Raw genomic sequence first — 15,978 nt, 5'->3', positions numbered from 1 at the left:
GTTTGTTTACTGCAACGTTCAAGTAATGTGCCTCCTGTAAGGGATGAAATGTTTTATAATGTTTTATATGTTTGTTACCTTTTTCTATTTCCAGTTGCTGCAAAAATAAATGTCAGTGGCTGGACAGCCTGCGGACGGGCTGTACTCAACCAAGGGGGAGTGTAACGCCCTGGCAAAACCAGGTAGTCACAAAAGTGTACATTCTCCTTGTCACCACCAAAAACCCACGGGTGGCGTCACAGACAAAATCCCCTATAAATATCCCCTTTATGACGGTTGTGAGGACGGCCGGCCGTGCGAGCCCGGGTCCGGTCACCACTCGAGCCGCAGCAGTAACCCGGATCCAAGCAGCCCCAGAAGCGGCAGCGGCCCCCGCCCGCAACATACGCTCTGCACCCCATCTTGACAGAAATAAACGAAATATAGAAATTTCTGCAAAATTAATAAACATGAAAAACTGAAATATCACATGGTCATAAGTATTCAGACCATTTGCTTAGTATTGAGTAGGAGCACCCTTTTGAGCTAGTACAGCTATGAGTCTTTTTTGTAATGATGCAACAAGTTTTTCACACCTGGATTTGGGGATCCTCTCACATTCTTCCTTGCAGATCCTCTCCAGTTCCCTCAGGTTTAATGGTGAGTGTTCGTGGACAGCCATTTTCAGGTCTCTCCAGAGATGCTGAATTGGGTTTAGGTCAGGGCTCTGGCTGTGTTGGTCAAGAATGGTCACAGAGTTGTTCTGAAGTCACTCCTTTTTTTATTTTAGCTGTGTGCTTAGGGTCATTGTCTTGTTGGAAGATGAACCTTCGGCCAAGCCTGAGGTCCAGAGCACTCTGGAAGAGGTTTTTTCCAGGATATCTGTGTACTTGGTCATATTCATCTTTGCTTCAATTGCAACCAGTCGTTCTGTCCTTGCAGCTGAAAAACACCCCCATAGCATGATGCTACCACCACCATGTTTCACTGTTGGGATTGTATTGGGCAGTGCCTTGTTTTCTCCACACATACCGCTTAGAATTATCACCATAAAGTTCTATCTTTGTCTCATCAGACCAGAGAATCTTATTTCTTATAGTTTGGGAGTCCATCATGTGTTTTTTTTTTGCAAACTCTATGCGGGATTTCATATGTCTTGCACTGAGGAGAGGCTTCCGTCGGGTCACTCTGCCATAAAGGCCCGACTGGTGGAGGGCTGCAGTGATAGTTGACTTTGTGGAACTTTCTCCCATCTTCCTACTGCATCTCTGGAGCTCAGCCACAGTGATCTTGGGGTTCTTCTTTACCTCTCTCACTATCACGTCCCCACCAGATTCCGCTCCTGTGACTTCTGCTTCGATCGCCAGACGACGCCATGTTCCCACCATGGATAGTGCTGGTGATGGGAGAGGAGTCGGTGCCCGTGGCTCTGCGGAGCACAGGCTCCGCTCATCCACTAGGCTGGGTTTCCCTGGAGTCTGCAGTACCACTGGCTGACTGTAGGTGGCGTGTCTTCCAGCTGATGTTGCCAACATTCACCTGCAGCCAATGGGAAGACACCACACCCTTCTTATTTCCCCTCCTGTCACATGACCACTGCCAGAGATAGTATTGTAATCCTGGTTCATGTGCTGTTTGTATTGTGATTCCTGTGCGCTGACCTTTGCTTGTTGTTAACTACCCTCCTGCCTGTCATTTTTTCTACTCTGCTGCCAGTTCCGGATTTGACCTCTGCTTTGTCTCCTCACTACGCCCTTGTCTGCCGATTCTGTTCCTGTTTTGCATCTCCTGGTTTTTGACCCTGCCTGACGACCACGGACTACAGCCTGCCACAGGTAGTGATCTCTGTGGCTCTGTGTAATTCCACATCCCTGTGTAGGGGTTAAAGGGTTGCAGAGTTCTTGGGGTCCTGCTTTGTGAGCAGCCTTACTCTAGACTCCCCTTACAGCCAGTCTGAGTCTGTGGCTATACTCAGGCATTACACTCACCAAGGCTCTTCTCCCACGATTGCTCAGTTTGGCTGGACGGCCAGGTCTAGAGAAAGTTCGGGTGGTCCCAAACTTCTTCCATTTAAGGATTATGGAGGTCACTGTGCTCTTGGAAACCTTGAATACTGCAGAAATTCTTTTGTAACCTTGGCCAGATCTGTGGCTTGAGACAATTGTTTCTGAGCTCCTTGGGAAGTTCCTTTGACCTCATGGTTCTCATTTGGTCTGACATGCACTGTGAGCTGTGAGGTCTTATGTAGACAGGTGTGAGCCGTTCCAAATCAAGTCCTATCAGTTTAATTAAACACAGCTGGACTCCAATGAAGGAGTAGAACCATCTCAAGGAGAATTACAAGGAAATGGACAGCATGTGACTTACACATGAGTGTCTGAGCAAAGGGTCTGAATACTTATGACCATGTGATATTTCAGCTTTTCTTGTTTAATAGTGCTGAGCGGGCCCGGACTGTAAATGTCCGGATCCGCGCGGTTTCAGCATTATTTCCGTGCCCGATCCGGGCGCGGGATTCCGGCTGCACGATCCGGAACCGGCAATTAATAAAAATGAAAAAAAAACAATAAATAAATGAGCGTTTCATACTTACTGAGATTCTGTCATGGTGGCACACTGCTTCCGGGTCGCGCTTTCACTTCCTGTGCTGTGCATGCAATCACACAGCTTTCCGTGTTTTCCCCGCCCACCAGCCGTCCTCTCAGCTGTGATTGGTTCCTGGCTGACGCGCCCCCCAGCCTGTGACATCTGTGCCGTGCAGTCATCGCTTATCGCGGTCAGTAATAGGCTGCACTCAGAGTGGGCAGCCGTGCTCTATGGCTGCTCACTCTGACATGTAGCAGAGCTGGATGTGTCTTCGCTGGATCTCGTGTGGATTATGTCGGAGCTGCATGGTGTTGGGGTAATAAAATGGTGAAGGAAGGGGCTGCGTGTGTAATTTATTCCAAATAAAGGATTTCTCTGTGTCTTGTTTATTTACTGTCATTTACAGGTTTGTGATGCGGGTATCTTACAGACGCCCATGCCATCACAAACCTAAGGTTTAATAGCAGTCGTGCGCTGTTATTAACTCCTGCTATTACCTTGATTGCCACCACAAAAGGGCAATCAAGATGAGCCGATATCGGCCCGGAATGGCCACATCTAATAGATGCGGCTATACCGGGCGGCTGTGGGCTAAGGATTTACCAGCCCCCAGCCGGCATTATCATGGCTGGGAATGAAAATTGGGGGGGGGGGACCGCACGTCGTTTTTTTTTTTGATTACTTAAATAAAAAAAAACAACGCATGCGGTTTATCTTAGGCAGCAGTCACAACGAGGAACTCCCACAAGTCTGACATCGCAGCACAGCCCCACACACACACATCTGACAGGAGCGTGCATGTGTTTCTAGGTACATGTGTTTCTAGGTACATGCACGCTCATGTTCAGACAGTGCCAGGTTGTGCCGTGTGATGTCATGTCAGACCCGCACGAGTCTGACATTGCATCACCCGCACACACGTCTGACAGGAGCGTGCATGTGTTTCTAGGTACATGCACGCTCAGGCTCAGACAGAGACAGGCTGTGCTGTGTGATGTCAGACCCGCATTAGTCTGATAATGCATCACCCGCACACACTTCTGACAGGAGCGTGCATGTGTTTCTAGGTACATGCGCTCTCATGTTCAGACAGTGGCAGGCTGTGTTGGGTGATGTCAGACTCGCACGAGTCTGACAGCGCATCACCCGCACACACTTCTGACAGGAGCGTGCATGTGTTTCTAGGTACATGCACGCTCATGTTCAGACAGTGGCAGGCTGTGCCGGGTGATGTCAGACCCGCACGAGTCTGAGAGCGCATCACCGGCACAGCTGCACACTTCTTACAGGAGCGTGCACGTGTGTGCAGTTTTATCCCACATCTGCATCTCCTGGCAAAAAACAGCCAAAAACCAGCAGTATGAAAACCATTTCATTACTGATTTCTGCCAGGAGATGCAGATTTGTTGGTGAAGTAATACACCAAAATCCTGCACCAAATTTGCACCTCCTGGCACAAGACCACACAAAAACAGCGTCTAAACGTTTGTTTCTTTTCAATTTTTGGATCAAGGGATGTAAATTGTGTGATTATTACATTTTTACACCATATTCCGGCACCTAATCTACACCTCCTGGTAAAAATAACCGCGGCAAAAACCGCGGCAAAACAATAGCGTCAAAACACCGCGTTTCTTTGCCAGGAGGTCTAGATTGGATGCAGGAATATGGTGTAAAAATCTCAGCATCAAATTTGCATCCCTTGGCCCCCAAAAATAAAAAAAATAAAAAAAAAATTCTGCCACAGGTGGAAATTTGGTGCTGAAAGCTGGTGCAGACGATTTCAGCACCAAATGTGCACCTCCTGGCAAAAAAATGCGGCAAAAATCGCGGAAATATAACCGCGGCAAAAAATTGCGGCAAAACACCGCATTTTTTGCCAGGAGGTGTAGATTGGATGCAGGAATATGGTATAAAAATTTCAGCACAAAATCTGCATCTCTTGGCCAAAAAAACTGTGATTTTTCTGCTAGGAGATGCAGGTCTGAATTCAGTGACCTCCGCCTGAGGTCAGGTTACCTGCGATCACAGATGAAGGACAGTGGGAGCTTCCAGCTGTGACCGCAAATGACCTGAGTGACGTCACCGCTCAATGCACAGCTCATTCATTCTCTGGAGCTCACAGAGAGCGGTCGGTCGTGCCGCTCTCTGTGATATTCAGATGTAGCAGAGCTGAAGCGGCGTGGAACTTCTCCTGTGGATTACGTCGGAGCTGCAGGGTGTTTGGGGTTAATAAAGAGGTGAAGCAGGGGATGTTTGTATTTTATTCAAAATAAAGGATTTTTCTCTGTGTCTGTGTTTATTTACTGTCATTTACAGGTTAGTGTGATGCAGGTATCTGATAGACGCCTGTGCCATCACACTGACATTGGGTTCAGTAGCAGCCGTGTGCCGCTATTAACCCTTGCTATTACCCCGACTGGCACTGCATCACGCCAGCGGGAAGAGCCAGTAGCGCACACCGGTATGGTCGCATCCAATAGATGCGGCATTACCGGGCGGCTGCGGGCTGGAATACCAGCCCCCAGCCGGCGTTATCTTGGCTGGGGATGAAAATAAGGGGAACCGCACGTCGTTTTTTTTTTTTTTTTTACTTTCACCGGAATCACACATGGGAGGGGTTCACGCGAGTCTGCCATGGCAGCACCCGGCAAAGCCTCGCACGTGTGACTCTGGGCACTGTATACACAGCACAGATACAGCGAGACAGCTGGGGCTGCAGGCGCGCGCTATAACTGTGCTGCCGAGTGTTTACCACCGTGAACTGACTGACAGTGCACTGCTTTCCCTGCCCACCGGCCGTCCTAGCGCCTGTGATTGGTTGCAGTTTTTTTTTTTTTTAAATCAGATACTTTTTATTAAAACAGAATACATACAACAGAATAACAAATCGGCATCCAAATTAAATTTATCACATCTATTACCCCTTTAACTCCCCCTCCCGCCCCCTCCCCCTCCCCCACCCCGGCAGCAACACTTCTCCTCGATACTACATCCCATATAGTACACACTTATAATACCCTCCAACTGTAGTATAGCAACCATCCCGTTGTGCAGGAGGAACAACTAGTAACACAAATAAAACAAAACACACACATCAGAGGTCTCAGACGGCTATCCCCGTTCCATATCAGTTTACTGGTCCATCACTCGTCCTATCCGCATTGCAGCCAAGGAGACCATAGCTTCTCAAACATTTTAACATTCCCCCTTCTTTCATACACTCCCTGTTCCAGCTGAAGAATACATTTCACCCTTTTAATGTACTCTCCCCTGGTCGGGGGGTCTTTTTTAATCCAGGACCTGGCGATTAGCTTTCTTGCCGCATACAGCAGCCTAGCAATGACAATTTTCATAGTATTTTCCACCCCAAGCTCCTCAACATATCCCAATAGGCATATCACTGGTTCCCTGGGAAGGACACACCCATATGTTCTTCCTATCTTGTGGATAACCTTAGTCCAAAAGGAGACCAGTCTCGGACAAGACCACATCATGTGAAAAATACCTGCGTCAGATCCCTGACACCTTGGACACTCCGAATTCCTTTTCAACCCCATTTTAAACATCAGTAAGGGAGACCTATATACCTGGTGAATCACGTATAGGTGAGATAGTCTGGCCGGTTCGCTCATGGAAAGTTTAGGGACATACTCTAAGATACTCTCCCACACCTCCTCCGTTATCGGCCCAACTTCCTCCTCCCATTTAGATTTAGTTTTAATTGGGTAGTCTAAAAGAAAGGTATGTAGTATATCTTTATACGTGCCAGAAATTATCCCTTTAGTGCTTCCTCCGCCCTTACACACATACTCCAGTACCAGGTCAGTCTGTATGGCCACACTTCGTTTAGCCGCTTGGGCTGCAATCGCATGTTTTAATTGACTGTAGTGAAGCCAGCCGGACGCCGGCAACTGAAGCTCACTCTATAACTGTGGGAACGATTTCAGAATTCCTCCGTCCAATATCTGATGCATGTATATTACACCCTTGCGACTCCATTCCTCAATATTCCCCATTTTCTGAATCTCCGGGAGATTACTGTTATCCCAGATAGGTGTAAACTTAGTTAACCGGGTCACCCCTCTCACCCTTTTCAGCCTATCCCAGGTCTTATTTATAAGTGCCATTGTTGGAGATGTTCTACCCAGGAGCCCCACCGCACCATCCTCTAGTCCCATTACCAATGGACTTCTACCCACTATGTATTCCAGTACTTCTTTAATGCCCCCATCTTTCTCTCGATCAGACCAACCCCTGAGGTGTTGACATTGCGCCGCTATATAATACAATTCTGGATTTGGGATTGCTAGACCCCCCTCATCCTTCGGCCTTTGTAAAGTCTCTAATCGCACCCTAGGCTGCTTTTTACCCCACACCAGGTCCCTAAACAGCGAGTTTATCCCTTTAAATCTTTTCCTTGAAATACAAACAGGGGCATTGTGCAGTATGTATAGGAGTTTAGGCATTACTACCATCTTTAGCAAATTAACCCTTCCAACAACTGACAAATGTTGCTTGTTCAAGGCATCCACCTTGGCTCTCAATTTTTTAAGGAGAGGCCATAAGTTCACCTGTATGTATTTTTCTACTGGCAGAGATATCTGGATACCTAGATATTTAAATTCGTCCACACTCTTCAATTTGTTAGCCCCAGTATCCTCATTTGTCCAGGCTACTTCCCCATCCACTTTAAAGAGGCTTGATTTAGACCAATTAATGGTCAGTCCCGAAACTTCTGCAAATTTCTCTATTATCTGCATGGCATGATCCAATGAGGCTGATGGATCCCCCAAGAAAAGTAATAAATCGTCAGCATAAAGAGCTATTTTCTCCTCTAAATGCCCATACTTAAATCCATGGATCTCCTTTGATTTCCTAATGGCCGCCGCCAGAGGCTCTATTGCAATAGCAAATAGGAGCGGCGATAGTGGGCAGCCCTGTCTCGTTCCCCGGTGCAACTCAAACGCTGAGGAGGTCATCCCATTAACTCTAATTTTAGCAGTAGGCCTATTATACAACAGCTGCACCCACTTTACAAACCGTGGGCCAAAACCCATATGCTGCAACACTTTCCACAGATACCCCCACTCAACACTATCGAACGCTTTCTGGGCATCTAGCGAAGCGATCACCCTCCGGCCAGGGTTGTCAGGCGGCAACTGTAGATTAAGATATAATCTCCTGATATTAGCAGCTGTCGACCTATTGGCCATGAACCCTGATTGGTCCATATGTATTAGGTTAGATATAACTCCAGTCAGCCGGTTTGACAACACCTTAGCCAGAAGCTTCACGTCCGCTGTTAATAACGAGATGGGTCTATATGAGTCTGGAAGCCTCGGATTTTTATCCTCCTTAGGAATTACTACTATTATTGCTTCTCTCATAGATTCAGGCAATACACCTTCCCCCTCCGCCACCTCAAAGACTTTCAATAGTTTGGGTAATAGGATTTCTTCTAACTGTTTATAAATTTCAACTGGTAGCCCGTCTGCTCCCGGTGCCTTGTCATTGCTCATGCCATGCAGAGCGTCCGCCAGTTCATCAATAGTAATATGTGACTCCAGTTTATCTCTATCCACCACAGACAACACCGGAAGCTCACCTCGCTCAAGAAATGAGTCCACCTCTTCCACCCTCATCTCTCCACTAGAAGAATATAGCGTGCGATAGAAATCTTTAAAGACCCCAAGGATCTCCTCAACCTCAGTGACCTGTGTCCCCTCCACCGTGTCCATACCATGCACAAATGAGCTACTCCTTTGAGCTGCAGCTATGACCGATAATAGATGACCAACTTTTTCCCCCTCCTCATAAAAATGCAATTTTTGGAATGCCTGCTTCCTTACCGCCTTCTCCAAAAGCATCTTATTAACCTGTTCATGCGCCTGCCTAAGATTTTGCTTCGCGTCCGTAGTAGTACTCCGGATTGCTTCCAGCTCTGCCTTATCTAAGGCCTCCAGGCTATCTTTCTCATCCTGCCTAGTCTGTGTTTTACGTTTACAGATATCCCTGAACAGGAGCCCCCTGAGCTATGCCTTCATCGCATCCCATACCACCAGCGGACCAGTGCTACCCTCGTTGTGGATAAAGAAATCCCCAAGATCCCGTTCTATATTCCCCATATTAATATGACGGATCCATGCTGGATGAAGCTTCCACTCTCCCCTCCTTCCCCCTGTCAGGGTCCCCCGTCGTATGGACACTAGAATTGGGCTATGATCTGAAATCACTCTTGTCAGATATTGCACGTCGCCTATCATTGCATCCATCAGATCACTAGCTAGAGCCATGTCAATGCGGGACAGAGTGTTATGCGAAGCCGAATAACAATAGAAGCAGGATACCCTCCCATTCCTCACTCGCCAGGCATCCACCATTCCAAGTTCCCCAATAAGAGTGCCAAATGAAGTCATACAACTATCCTGAATACCTGGAGGTCTACTACTCCTATCCCAGTACAGATCTATCACATTATTGAAGTCCCCCACCAGTAAAAAAGGGATTACTCCCCCCTTCTCAGAGAACTCCCTTATCTCCCTTAGTTTGGTGCACTTATATGGAGGTGGTATATATATTGCAGCAATACACATGAGTCTGCCAAATATTTTACACTTGACGGCCACACACTGTCCCTCTTTATCCACATACACTTCTATCTCTTCATATTGCACAGAGTTATGGATCAGCAGTGATACACCCCTTGCATAGTTGGAAAAGGTGGAATGATAGGCCTTCTGCACCCATCTCCTATTTAAAACATGTGTTGTCTCCTTTGTGAGATGCGTTTCTAGTAGACATATTACTGACGGGTTCTGGTCTTGAACATATTTAATTAATGCCGCTCTCCTAGACCTATCTGATAACCCTCTAATATTCCAACTCAACACCTTAATTCTATCCCTCATTATCCCACCCAGTAAAACCATCAAACCTTGTAGTATCTCCCCATGCTGCCTCCACCCTACCCCTTTCCCCCCTCCCCCCCTGCTCCCCTCCCCTCCTGCTCCCTACCACTTCCTGTTTTTGAGTACTCCCGTGAAGCATCGGGTTTTCCAAACCTGGTCCATAATCCCTACTAAATTCCCCCCTACCTCCCTCGCCTTCCCCTCTTAGACACATTTTAAAACTCGTCCCTTTTCCAACAATTCTCCACTCCCACCCTGTCTATGTATAATCATATTCCACTCAACCAATATAACAGTAAAATGGCGAACAGTAATTAAACTGGAATCTCAAATTGTAAATACCACCACCGCGCCTAATTAGGCAGTCCCCATGTCCTGCGAAGCTCACATCAAACCCTTCGCATTCCCCCTGCATACTACCTCAATCCCAAAGGGAAGGAGGAAAAAGAAAAAAAAAAAAAAGGGGGAGAAAAAAAAGAAAAAACAAGAAGGGTCCCCTGTAAGCTCCTAAGGATGTTGTAGAGCCTCAGCCGGCCTTCTCCAACACACTGCAGATTCAGACAGTCGGCTCATTCCTTCAAACGGATCCGCTTTTCGTTTGCGTCCAACCACTGCATGGCTTCCTCCGGAGTTGTAAAAAAGTGCACCCGCTCCAACGCCATCACTCTTAGCTTTGCCGGGAACATCATTGAGTATTGCACCCCCATCTCTCGCAGGCGCCTCTTTACTCCTGTAAAAGTCATACGTAGCTTTTGAACAGAAATGGAGTAGTCCGGGTATATGGAAATTCTCTGGCCGTCAATCATAAGATCCTCCATGTCTCTTGCCTTTCGCAGTATAGTGTCCCTGTCTCTGTAGTTGAGGAGCTTGGCTAGCATAGTGCGAGGGCCCCTGCCTGCTGGTTGTGGCTGCATCGGGACTCTGTGTGCACGTTCCACGGCATAGAGCTTGGATAAGACATTAGCACCCATTTTCCCCCTGAGCCAGTCTTCTACATATTCAGTGGGGTTTCTTCCTTCCGCTTTCTCAGGGATGCCGACAATTCGGATGTTATTTCTTCTAGAGCGGGTCTCTAAATCATCATTTTTTGCCATGATTTCAGCTATCTGCTGTGCAAATGTTTTTTCAGACTTTTGTAGTTTTGTAATATGATCCTCTGTTATCCCCACTCTCTCCTCTACAGCCGCTGTTCTCAGATCTGCTTTCTTGAGGTCTTTCTTAATGTCAGCAACCTCTGCCTGTAATCTCTTAACTTGCTTTGTCAGGGTAGTCAGAGCCTCTTTACAAAAAGACACCACTGCAAAAACGTCCTTTAAAGTGTGGTTTTCTGGAGCCTCCTCTGCACTATGTGTTTTCTCCACTTCTGTATTATCTTGCTGCTTTTCACCATCCCCCATCTCATCATAGTGGCATTGTCTTCTCCCTCCTCTCCTTTCTCACCTCTGTTATCTATATGCTGAAGTGATTTCTCTGGAGTCCAGGCAAACTTCTCCAGCCTTGCAGTGATCTGCATCCTCTCCTGACAGGCTGCATTAACTTTCTCAGCTTCCTGCCTTATCATGGCACCATCTTGAGAGCTGGGGACTTTCCCGCCTCCATTATCTTTTTGCCTGCGACGGACCATGGCACTCTGCATCCACCAGACTCACCCCAGATAAGTCCTCACCACCTTATCTTCCTGACAGCCGGCTGAGGCAGTGATAACAGCGGTATTCAGGGATTTATTAAGGGAGTTTGCAGGAGAGCTCCACAAACACGTCTCTTCACATTGCCGTCCAGGCCACGCCCCCCCGTGATTGGTTGCAGTTAGCTGACACGCTGCCACTCAGGGTGGGGGCGTGTCTAGCTGCAAGCAACACAAGCCGGTGGGCGGGGAAAACAATGAATATTGAATTGTCGGCTCCGGAAGGTAACAGCGTGACCCGGAAGGAGTGTGCCGCCATGACAGCGCCTTGGTGAGTATGCCGCGCTCGCTCCTAGCCCTCCACAAACGTTTTTAACCTCCGGATTCCGGTCCCCATTGACTTATATGGGCACCGGATTCCGGAGCGGATCGGACTTATTTTTAAGTCTGTTAATGATCCGCTGGCCCCGGATTATTGGCATCCCGCTCAACTCTATTGTTTTATAAAATTTGCTATATTCCTTTTTTTTCTGTCAAGATGGGGTGCAGAGCGTACATTAATGAGAAAAAAATTAACTTTATTTGAATTTACCAAATGCTGCAAAGAAATAAAGAGTGAAAAATTTAAAGGGGTCTAAATACTTTCCATACCCAATCTATATATAGGAATTTGGTCAGACACTAAATAGTTAACACTCCTCGTTAGCTGTTATCAGGACAAAGTCTGGTGGTGCACAATAGTTACTGCAGTGAATTTTCCAAACCAGAGTAGTCTGAGCTGCTGGTGAGAGAAGAATAGAGAGCGGTCACAGCAAACATGTAATCCCTATCCCAGCAGACTTGTCTAAGGATCTGTACATGGCAAACTACAGACTTATACTTTTGGTAGTGGAGGAATACTTTAGTCCCCTAGAGCACACAGTCCATACCTCCCAACCGTCCCGGATACAGCGGGAAGGTCCCTCTTTTGAGCCTTTGATCCCGAGTCCTGCCCGTGAGGCTGTTTGTCCTGTGGCTCCGCCCACCCACTGTAGCCCCGCCTCGCTGTTTCTCCCTTCTATTCATTACAGAGTCGAGCGCGCACCTTGAAACTCCTGTGACTGCTGCTGAGGTATGAATCACCCCCTGCAGCAGAGCCGACCCCCCCCTGCAGCAGAGCCGCCCCCCCCTGCACCAGAGCCGACCCCCCCCTGCACCAGAGCCGACCCCCCCCTGCACCAGAGCCGACCCCCCCCTCCCCCAGAGCGGACATCCCCAGTCCCGAAGCCTGCGTTTCTCTGCAGCTGTTCTCTGATTCCCCGTGTGTGGCTTCTCACTGCTGCAGACACACGGGGAATCAGGAAGCTGAGGAGAAGACCGTGCAATCAGCACTTATCTCTCCTGCAGATAGCACTGGCCAGTAATAACCTATGCAGAGTTACATCTGCAGACTTCTATTAGCTTACCGATCAGTGGTCTCCTGCCTGTGGAGCTGCTAGGTCCTAACTTCCCAACAGGTTCAGCTCTGCTTTATCCTGGCTCCCCTACCAGTTAAAGGGAACCTGTCAGCAGAAATTTCACAATAAAAATAAAAGATTCCCCTTCTGCAGCTCCTGGGCTGCTTCTAGAAAGGTTCCTGTTGTTATTGTGCCCCCTTTGAGACCTACAAAAATACTTTATGAAGTCTTACCTTTTTGTATGCAAATGTGTTTTTATGGTCACGGGGCGGGCTGTCTGGCGTCTGTTATTTCCCCTCCTGCCGCTTTACGCAGTCCCCCATTGCTCATTTACATACACAAGGACGCCTTCCTAATGTAACTGTCCTCCTGAAGTTTTGTGCATGCCCAGTGCCACTCTCGCGGGAGTGAGCACTGTGCAAAGTGTGAAAAAGCTGGAAAATGGGCAAGTTACTTGGGAATTGAGCAGACTGAAAGGGGAGAGGGAAGAAGTGAGCTCCAGAGAGTGAGGAGCTGGGAGAGTTATGTTCTGGGGAGCTAAGAAAAACTGATTGGGTCGCAAGCAGCGATTCGAGTCCAGAGGAGTCGGGGACCGGTTGCAGACAGGGGTGTAGTCTTGGAGGGATTGTCGGCACCAGAAGGTCCCAACAGAACTGACAGGTTTGAGCACGACGGGGTACAGGACCCTAGGTCAGATGCCGATTCAACGTCCTGACAATTCACCTGAAAGGGAGAGGATCTTTAAAGACTTCCCTAAATGCTTAGAGACTGAGGGCATCAGCACAACTAAGGGGACAAGTTTTTTCCAGACACAGCAACCCACTGAGGTTCCAAGTGCCAGCCCTTAGGAGCACAGCTACACTACACATAGTGAGCAGGGCCCACAACAGCTTCAAGCCACGGGGACCATCAATGGACAACAAATTGTGCATGGAGGGAGGCTCCAGATCACTAAGTGTCACCGGTGGGATGGTGGATGGGCTCCCAGCAGAGGCAGCTGTACTCAGAGACTTTGGTTTACCTACAGTGTGTGTGTGTCTCCTTTCTCCACCTCATCCAACACCATGACTATCCGCAGTGAGTACCCTGCACCCTGTCCTCCCACAGCTACCAACCCCCTGAGCCCGGGGGCCTTCCCTACCTGAGGAGGGACTGATATATTGCTGCTTCACACCATCTGGGGACTCTGTCAGCAGGTTTATGCAATTGCATGCTGCAATAGTTAAAACAGACAGTTCAGCCCTGCATCTGTTATCTCAGTCTGTTTTTTTTTACCTGCAATGTTAGCTTAAGCCTCTTATCTTTATCATTAGTGGGTCTCAGCAGCACCTAAAGCTGGGTTCACACATAGCGACAGCGACAACGACATCGCTGTTACATCACCATTTTCTGTGACGTAACAGCGACCTTGTAAGTCGCTGTTATGATCGCTGCTTAGCTGTCAAACACAGCGACGCAGCAGAGATCATAACGTCGCTACATGTGCAGAGAGCAGGGAGCCGCGCACACTGCTTAGCGCTGGCTACTTGCTCTCCTAGCTACAGTACACATCGGGTTAATTAACCCGATGTGTACTGCAGCTACATGTCACAGTGCAGAGAGCAGGGAGCCGCGCACACTGCTTAGCGCTGGCTCCTTGCTCTCCTAGCTACAGTACACATAGGGTTAATTACCCGATGCGTACTGCAGCTACATGTGCACAGAGCAGGAGCCGGCACTAGCAGCAAGAGCGGCGGAGGCTGGTAACGAAGGTAAATATCGGGTAACCAGGGAAAGGTCTTCCCTTGGTTACCCGATGTTTACAGTGGTTACAGCTTTCCGCAGCTGCCAGACGCTCCCTGCTCGCTTCATTTTGTCGCTCTCTCGCTGTCACACACAGCGATGTGTGCTTCACAGCGGGAGAGCGACGACGAAAAAATGAAGCAGGACATTCAGCAATGAGCAACGACCTCACAGCAGGGGCCAGCTTGTTGCTGGATGTCACACACAGCGACAGCGACGGGACGTCGCTGCAACGTCACAGAAAATGGTGACGTAGCAGCGACGTCGTTGTCATCGTCGCTGTGTGTGACACCACCTTAAGGGGTACTTCTCACATAGCGAGATCGCTAGCTGCTGAGTCACGGTTTTTGTGACGCACCAGTGACCTCATTAGCAATCTCGCTGTGTGTGACACTGAGCAGCGATCTGGCCCTAGCTGTGAAATCGCTGCTCGTTACACACTGCTCTGGTTCATTTTTTGGACGTTGCTCTCCCACTGTGAAGCACACATCGCTGTGTTTGACAGCGAGAGAGTAACGATTTGAATATGCAGGGAGTAGGGAGTCGGCTTCTGGCAGCCTGCGGTAAGCTGTAACCAAGGTAAATATCAGGTAACCAAGCGAAGCGCTTTGCTTGGTTACCCGATATTTACCTTGGTTACTAGCGTCCTCCGCTCTCAGGCTGCCAGTGCCGGCTCCCTGCACACGTAGCCAGAGTACACATCGGGTAAATAAGCAAAGCGGTTTGCTTATTAACCCGATGTGTACTCTGGCTACAAGTGCAGGGAGCCAGCGATAAGCGGTGTGCGCTGGTAACCAAGGTAAATATCGGGTAACCAAGCGCTTGGTTACCCGATATTTACCTTAGTTACCAAGCGCAGCATCGCTTCCACGCGTCGCTGGGGGCTGGTCACTAGTTGCTGGTGAGATCTGCCTGATTGACAGCTCACCAGTGACCATGTAGGGACGCACCAGCGATCCTGACAAGGTCAGCTCGCTGGTGGGATTGCTGGAGCGTCGCTAAAGTGTGACGGTACCCTAAGCTCTAGCCCAACTCCGCCCCCTTCTGAGATTAGCAGCTTCTGTTGATGGAAATGTACACTGACAGTTTGGTGTGGGCGAAGGCAGCTCTCATAACCTGCTAAATAAAAAAGTTCAAAATCTTTCACACAGATATATAAGTGATACATCATTGAACTCAGTGCCTCTTTGCCTACATCAGGCTTCTCTCAGATAAGGTAGCAAAAACCTGCTGACAGATTATCTTTAATAGGTGGCACAAAAATTATGAAAGAGGACCTGTCACTAGGATATTCAATCCCTAACGGTATCAGGTAAAGCCCCATTCATGCTTATTATATTCACAACTTGCTAGTAGAATTTCATTGGGGTATTTTTGAGACAGTGAGCTCCTAATGATGATGTTGTGGAAGCCAGTACATTGATCTAGCAACATCAACAGGAGCTCACAGCACAGAAACTGGCCTTTTTGATTAAACAAACCCAAGCAATGATGTCTGTGCAGGAGAGACAGGTCACTGAGGAAAGCGGGGCCTCTCAATCAATGACCAGAGGCCGGCGGTAAGTGGCCAAATACAGCGGAGCTGAGGTGTGAAGTGCTCGCTGTACTTGACTTACAGTAAAGATGGGCTGCAGTTGTACATCGCCCAGGCCAAAAACTA

The sequence above is a fragment of the Anomaloglossus baeobatrachus genome, chromosome 1 (genome assembly GCF_048569485.1).
Source record: "Anomaloglossus baeobatrachus isolate aAnoBae1 chromosome 1, aAnoBae1.hap1, whole genome shotgun sequence".
Classification (NCBI taxonomy): domain Eukaryota; kingdom Metazoa; phylum Chordata; class Amphibia; order Anura; family Aromobatidae; genus Anomaloglossus; species Anomaloglossus baeobatrachus.
This window is presented reverse-complemented; position numbering follows the sequence as displayed.